The following is an 8904-nucleotide window of genomic DNA, read 5'->3' on the forward strand; positions in this document are numbered from 1 at the left end:
CATTTATGGTATCAAACAATCCTAGTCGACCATGGTGCTATCAAACAAGCCGCACGGCTATATGAACAATCAACAGATTTGGTTATGCAATTCTAACTTTACCATGGTGCGATCAATCCTAGAATTCAATTCTACATGTACTAGGAAAGATTAATGCCACACGGCCATGTATGTTTTAATGCAATCAAATTCAAGATCAAACGGTTTCTATATGCTGGCCGATCCTATCCTAATCAGTTGCGGATGCAATACCAAGTTCGGATTCATGCAGAAACGTTTTTAAAACATTCTTATGATTTCTAGGGTTCCAATCTATCAACTTATGTTTAAGGTTTCAAGGCCTTAAGTATTCTCATGTTCAGACAGATTGATTCAAGCAATCTAAACATTCCTAAACCTTAATTTAAATCAGAAAAACAATCAATCAAAGTCAATCTTAAAATCGGCTACATGCTTCCTTTAGGGGTTAGGGTTTTCGATTCCTTTGATTAGGGTTTGCCAGTTTCAGATTCAGTCAATCAACAAACAAAACAGGTTCTAGTTGGAATCAATTCATGTTTCTAGTTCTTAGAGGTTGTCGATTTTAATCTTAGGTTTCTTTTAGGGTTTCATGATTTCCATAATGATAGAATTAGAGTTCTTACTCTCTAGGTTCTCAGATTGTGTTTTATACCTTAGTTTCGTAGAGGTTAAGAACCGGACCACCAGAGAATGGTTGAGACTTCAAGCTGAGATGATCGGATGGCTGATGCCTCCTATCGGGTCGCGGATGGGGTCTATCGCGGCTGGAGGCGTCTCGGCTGTGGGCTGATCGGGTATCGGATCGTCTCGGGCTGGTCGCGGGGTTCGGGTTCGATCGCGAGCTGGACGGATGTTCTTCTCGGTCTGGAACGTGATTTGAGAAGCTGAGATTGATCTCCTGAGTTCTTGATGAGTTAAGAACAGGTTAGTGTTTAGGGTTTTGGTTTTGGATCGCCGGCTTAGACTTTAGGGTTTCGGTTTTGGTCTCAGGGTTCAGAGGCTATCGTGCTGATAATGTGTTGTGAACAAGAGATGAAATCGTGTTCTGTGTCTGTATTATTTCTGAATCAAAGTGTTCCCTTATATAGGGGATACAAGGGATAGATAAAAGGAAAGTATCCAAATCATAAACCTAGAGTAAAAAGGAAAACCTCCTAATGGATAAACATGAAAGATAAATGGAAACTCTAAACAAGGGAGGCGGCCGACTCTCTCTCTCCTTTGGGCCGCGGTCTCTCTCTCTCTCTATGGGCCACGGTCTTGGCCTTTGGCTTCTAGCAATGCACATTGTTCATAACACAAAGAGTATAACTGAAAACAGATTTCTTACCAGGGCTTACAAATGTCTTGACAAAGACTAAGAAATGTGGGAGGTTTGAAGACTTGTTGGATTGGAAATAACGACCAACAACCCAGAAAAAAAGTCATTAGTGGATGGAAAATAAGACCATACGGCGTACAAGTCTCAAGACAAAAGACTTTTACTACGCACCCAAGGCTTGACCAGAATCTGTTTTAGATTATATGGATGGATAGAAAAATGACCAACGGTTTAAGAAGATCTCAAGACAGAGACTGCTAACTGAAAACAGATTCCATATTTCACTACTCATGGCTTACAAAAGACAGATCGGTAAAAAGACTTGTTGGATGGAACATAATACGAAAGACAATGTCAATGGGGGGAGTTCTAAGCCTTGCTGGATGGAAATTAACGACCAGCTGCTTAGAAAAAGTTGTTTTGGGATGGCAAATAAAACCAAACGGCTTATAAGTCTCAAGGCAAAAAAAGACTGTGCTTTACTACCCACGGCTTTGTTCAAATATGTTTGCAGTTATTTGAATGGAATGGAGTTAATGACCACGGTTTGAGAATGTCTTAAGACAGAGACTACAAATTGAAAACCGATTCCTTACTGTACCATCACGGACTATGGATCACTAAAACGACTTGTTGGAGGAAAATGTAATACGATAGTTCTTTAGACGAAGACAATGACAATTAGCCAGTTTAATGACTTGCTGGATGGAAATAAACGACCAGCTGCTTATAAAAAGGTCATTATAAAACACAACGGCTTAAAAGTCTTAAGACAAAAGACTTTGGATTACTAGTAGTAACCAACGGCTTTGCCCACATCTAGATTTTCAATTATTTTGATGGAATTAAGCTAATGACCAACGGCTTAAGAAAGTCTTAAGGCAGAGACTACTAATTGAAAATAGATTCCCTTACAATTCAAGGCTTGCGAATGTCTTTATACAAAGGCAATGGATTGGTAAAAAAACAAAATATATGTCTTTAGACAAAGAATTGCTGGATGGAAATAAACGACCAGCTGCTACCATACAAGTCACTAGTATGGTAAATAAAACAACACACGGCTTAAGAGTACAAAAGACTTTGTATTATACCCACGGCTAAATTATAGTCTTAAAGACCAAAGACTTTACCTACTACTCACGGCTTGCCCAAATCTATTTTCAGTTATTTGAATGGAATGGAGTTATTAACGACCAATGGGTTGAGAAAGTCTTAAGACAAAGACCAATAACTGAAAACAGATTCCTTACTTTACCACCCACGGCTTACAAATATCTTTTAGATAAAGAGAATGAAAATGGGGTGATAAAGAGAATGAAAATGGGAAAATAAGACCATATGGTTTACAAGTCTTAAGACAAAAGACTTTTTTTACTACCCACGGCTTTCAATATTCTGTTTTTGATCTATGGATGGATGGAGAAAGTCTTAAGACAAAGGCTACAGGTTGAAAACAGATTCCTTACTTCACTACTCATGGCTTACAAAAAAAAAGACATGTTGGATGGATATATATTACAATAGGGCTGGCAGTGTTTAGACTTGTGTCCATCCATAGAAGGAACAAGGTGGACATACTACGTAAGTAAAGACTAATTATTTTTCTTTCCTCAGGTATGTGCTTCAGAAGTCGTTCATATTGTGTGAGAGGTTCTGAAGAGATTCCAAGTGTAGCAGACTTCTGTGACAGGTATTTTCTTTTCAAACCTCTTTGTAACTAGTTTAGTCTCATGTAGTTTAAACTTGCTTGACTCTAGAAACTATATGGGTTATCCACTAACCCCCTTTGTTGAACATTCTGAAATTGGGCAAATGACATTCATGTAGTTGTATAACTAATTTTGGCTGTCGTATAAGCTTCCTACATTTCGCATTATGCATTCATTTGATTGTTGTATGCATATTTTGCATCATGTGTTTACACTTCTGCATTCTACATTTTACAATACATTCTGCATTTTGCATCATTTTCTTGCAATCTTACAATATTCTTCAGCATTGAGCGTCCTACATTTTGCATTATGCATCATTTCTTTACACATGGGTTTTTCATTTTACAATACATTCTGCAGTATTCATCTCCCTTGCAATTTTATAGTTAAATTTGGATGTCTGAGCACTTACGACATACCGCAACGTGATTCATATAAGATTAATATATTATATTCTTTAAAGTCTTATCTATTGAAAAGTTTAAAAACAAAAAGTCTATCTATTGACTCTTTCGAAAATTGTTTTGGTATGGTACTAATGTATAAGATTAATACATAGTTGATGCCTTGATGGGCCGTGGAAATCTATTGAATCATGGTGTTTTAATAATACTTTTATGATTGATGTCAAAAATCAGGAAATTAATATTATTTGAACTCTATTTTTGCTCTCCTTTGAATGTGCTTTAATTTTTGCTGTTATTTATTTAGTCTAAATGTTATATTTCTATTATTTTATTTCGGTTCTAAGAACCGTTTTTTGGGTTCTAGGAATTTGTATTGTCTGTTATTTATTCCATATGTAACCTTTCAGGAAGATGGTATTTATTAATATTTTCCTATTTGTTAATTTTTTTTTAATAATAATTATATTAAAATCAAACCGGATAACCGGAATACAGTTCAGATTACAAGTTCGATTTGAACAAAATTTCTCAAAGTCTACAAATTGCTAAAACCCGTTTCGCCCACCCACTAAACCCGACACATTCCGCGAGTCCGCTTTTTATATCCCTAAGAATCAGTTGCCGTTCTCTACCATTGACGATGACCATGAGAACTTGAGGTTCTCGTCGTTGCCTTGGATGCCGGGAATTCCCATGTCGTCTCCGGTGTAGCTAGCTTCTGATGAACGCCTCAAACTTGTAATCGTCACCAACATTGAAGCTCTAGACGACAAGAGATGAGAAGGGGAAGAGGACACAAACCCGAAGATAGAGCCAAGACCCCGCTGTACAATCTCACCTCAAACGCCAATAGCCGCATTGACCAAAGGAACGCGAAGCACCTCCGACAATAACGACCTGCAGAAAGACGGATCCGAGAAGATAGCAGCAGATGGACTGGAATAAGCTCAATGACCTGCAAAAGAAAAGTGAAAGAAAACACTACCATAGACATCAACTGATACACCCATGGCACTGGGATGTGTTGTCTTCCCGATTGGTGCCTCCGGTGAGGTAAAGGACCACTGACTCGAGATCCATCACAACCACCGCCAATCGCCTCCTCCAAGAACTGGAGGACGGAGAACCATTGTTTTCACGATAGTTGAACCAGAGACCACATAACAACAAGAAAATAACTACTCGAGCTTAACCCCATAACAACCAGTCGACTCAGCTGCTACAGCGAAACCAGAGCACCCACCAGGAAGAGAAAGAATAGAGGAGAGGGAGACCGTCCACATTGCAACGCCACGGCCATAGACGACGACGCAGCGCAACACAGCCAGTCTTCCACCAGCCAACACCACAGGACCCGACACACGCCGGCGACCTCCAGCTAAGCAAGCCTTCGAGAAAACGAAACCTCAAAAGCTCTCCGGCGACTACAGCTAGGACAAGCTTTACCAAGACCCCGAGGTAAAACAAAGAACCCAGATTTCGCCACCACACAGTCTCAGCCAACGGACAGGCCAGCGAGCCGACCAACCGGAACTGAAAACAAGCCTAACCTCCTCCTCCAGCGCCACCTAATCGAAAAGAGAGCAAAAAGAAAAAGCCCCCTTTGAAACCCTAAAACGCCGACTCCCAACGACCGTAGCATTTCCACCTCCGCGCTAGGACTCCAAGAACAAGCAGACCACGAAACGGCATCGAATCTCCTCGCGAAAGAGAACTAAACCGACGGATCTCCGGAGCCAGAGCCTCAACAAAACGGAAGGAATAAGAAGCGTCGAGAAAGCAAAGACAAAACCGAGGAGAGGAGAGAAGAGATGGACCCTCCGGCGCCGGCCACGAGCGCTCACGCGCCGGCCAACCACCGGAGACAGGACAAGCTTCTTTGAATCTCCTATTTGTTAGTTTAATACAGACAATTTGATTTAGATGATGTTTTTTTGATAGTAATGTTTTATGTATTTTTGTAACTCTTTAAAATGGTAGAATTAGAGTATTCACTTATTATATATAGATCTTGCATTTTAGTTCGCCATTGGTCATTCTTGGTCATTCTTTGTTATGCATGAATGTGATAATGATTTTCTAGAATTATATACCATCTTAAATTTTTAAAAAATAATAAGAACAGTTAGTAAATTATCTATTATTTTCTTGAAATATATTTTGATGCTAAACTATAATACATGTTTTCCAAATATATTTTGTAAGTAGTTTAACTATTTGTAATTGTTGATGTCATATAATGTTATGTTTGGGCTCAACCTAAGGCATCAACATTGGTTGAAGTTCTATTAGTGTTCTCAAATAATATTTTTAAATTATAATTAAAGAATAAGTGATATTTGGCAAAATGGCACTCTTAAACTTTTGGCAGTGCTCTCAAATGAGAACACCTTCCTCTTTTCTTTCTTACTTTTTCTTAATTTTGCATTTATTTTAATTTATGAGAACACTCTTGAGAGCTTACCAATGCAAATGCTCTAACTAATAAATGTTTCAAATGAGAAGTTAGTTGTTTCCATTCTTAATAATGTCTTGATTATGTTGATTATTGCACCTTTTAAACCATTTTTCATTGTTTTGCTTGTTGCGTGGTTTTAGCTTTGGATTTCATGGTCTGCTACGTTATACAAAAGTGTTTTACCAAAAAAACTTTAATACAAAAGTGTACTATCTTCCACCCGAACATTAGTGATCTAAAATTTCTACACTAATTGATAACCAATTGCTTGTGGACCATCTTATTTTATTATTGCTTTTCAAAAATTCATGTTAAGGCGTTAATATGTACATTGATTGTGTAAACAACATCTATAACTTATTCTTATATTGATAAGTCGATGTTTTCATTGTCCTTGATTAGTGGCCACGCAAAAATTTGCCAAGACAATTAGTCTTGTTTTATCTATAACTAAAATAGAGGATGATATGGCTAACCTTAAGATTTCGATTTTAGTATTCCACATTTGCTGTTTGCTCAGTTGAGAAGAACTATACCGGATTAATACTGAAATTTATTTGGTTCATTTGAAAAGACTGGATCCTTTTCTGTCTGATTTGAGCTAAACAATCATAAAAGCAAACATAATAATTTCTTGTGTTTGATTTGAGTTTGATTCACATATACATCTCTGTTTTTGTGATGTGATAGCTGACATTTGAACTTTAGAGAGGGATATAAAAGCATCTTTTACGCGGTCTTTTAGATAGAGTTCTTAATGTAATTAGGATTTAAAAAAATTTTAGCTATTTATCAAAGAGACGTTTCTTAATTAAGTCTCAAAAGAACCGTCTCTTATCCTTCGATCTCCTCTCCTCTCTCTCCAATCGACTTGAACTTCGGCTCTCCGGGATCAATGGCGTTGAACACGATCCTAGGTTTCGATCTCTCTCTATTAAAACCTTCTTATCTGCTACGAACTTTGTCATCACGATCTTTGTTTGATCCTTGATTTCAATTCTCGGTAAGTTCAATTGATCCAAAATTGTGATCTCTTTGAATTTGGGCGGCACAACCGATGGCCGCTTGCCAGTGCTTGCGTACGTTCACGCTCAAAATCATGCTCTAAGAAAATTATTATTAGACATTTTCTTATCATGAATCCCTCGAAATTATTATTAAATAATTTATTTATGTTTATTTAGTATTGAGTTTAAAATAGATATGCTAATAAAAGAAGAATACATAATAAAGAGTGTTTCCAAAGAAAATTGAAATATATTGGGAAATTTGCCAAAGGAGAACAAAAAAACAGCATAGTTGTTCCTATGGTATAAATCTATTTTTTACCATATTTTCTCCCTTTTACCATTTCCATATGTTAAAATTAATAAAATAAATAGTTATAAGAATCAAAAAAATTATTAAAAATATAAACAATTAATAAAACACCCATTTACACAAACACATTTTTTTTTGGTTGAAAAACATAATAAATAATGTTTTCAAATTACGTTCTACTAAAAGTAGAATTCCGCTTCTACACAAAATGGGTAAGTAGAAAATGAATTCTAGAATGAACATATTCATCTACTATTTTTAGAACTTACAAACTACTTTTTACTATAATTCTAAATATGGGGAATACGAATTCTACTATTTGTAATGATCACTACTTTTATTCAGAAGGATCTTTCTACTTTTATGGAGTATTCTAAGTCATCAAGAATGAAAAATCTAAAACATACACGAACGTCCACACAGTGTAGAAATTACATTCTGGAATTTTGTTATGTTCTACACAGTGTAGAAGGTGCCTTCTACGGATAAAAAAAACTGAATTTTCGAAAATTAAAGAAGTTGCAGTTTTAAAAATATTCTAACTTCCTAAAACGTGTTTTCATTGATTTGCTTCGTGAAAAATTAAAAAAAAAACGATTTTGAATGTTTTTCTTCACCAATCTATGATTTCCCCATGATTTTTCTATAGTTTGTCTTGTGATTTTCACAAACTCTTGTTCTATGATGCATATCTATACAACATGTGGTGTTTGGGAGTTTGGAGCAACCACAGGATGGGTTTTTTCGGCTGATGAGAAAGGGGCTAGGCTACTGTTATTGGAATCAAGTTCTACCTTAGAGGTTTTTAAAAGAATGGTTTTGGAGGATTTTGATATGGAAGAAGATAGCTTACCCGATTTGGAGTTGAGTTATCTACCTACTGAGTTGATCAATACATCAACATGTCCACCTGTGATCATTGCAAATGATCGGCAGCTTCAGAATTTTGTTGGTTTTGTTCAAAAGTGTGTTTCTACTTGATTGTGTGTAACATCTAAAGCCAAAGTTGAGAATCTGAATGAACCAGACTTTGATCTTAACAAGTCGCCAGCTGATTCAAGTACTGCTCAAGAGGAGGGAAACTCGGTTGGTAGGGGGAACAAACCAGCTCCTGTGTTTGTTGAGAGGCAGTGCGAGAAAAAGAAAGAAAAGATTAGAAGAGTCGAAGTTGATGAGGATGCCTATGATGCTGATACCATGATCTCGGCCAAAGAGGACAAACATAATATGTCAAAGTATTCTCTTCTCAATGTTGTTAAGAATGGACAATTTTTTGAGAACAAAACTTTGCTGAATGCGACTTTCGAGATATGTGCAATGAAGCATAACTTTCACTACGAGGTTTTCAAAACGGATAGACAGCTTTGGCATGTTAGATGTAAGGATAATGCATGCAATTGGTGTGTTTGAGCAGAGTGTTTGAAGGATTCTGCATATTTCATTATTAAAAAGTATGTCGGTGAACATACATGCGCACCTTCAAGCAAAACCAAACTGGGTTAGACTGCTTCGGCCAAAACTATAGGCAGTCTGATTATGCATAGGTATGAAGGCGTTAAGGAAGGGCTGAAATGCAATGATATAATTCAGATTATGCGTATGGATCATGGCTGTGAGATCACGAAATCTTTAGCATGTGATGCTCGTGAATATGCGGTTAAT

This window comes from Brassica napus, chromosome C2 (genome assembly GCF_020379485.1).
Source record: "Brassica napus cultivar Da-Ae chromosome C2, Da-Ae, whole genome shotgun sequence".
Lineage (NCBI taxonomy): Eukaryota > Viridiplantae > Streptophyta > Magnoliopsida > Brassicales > Brassicaceae > Brassica > Brassica napus.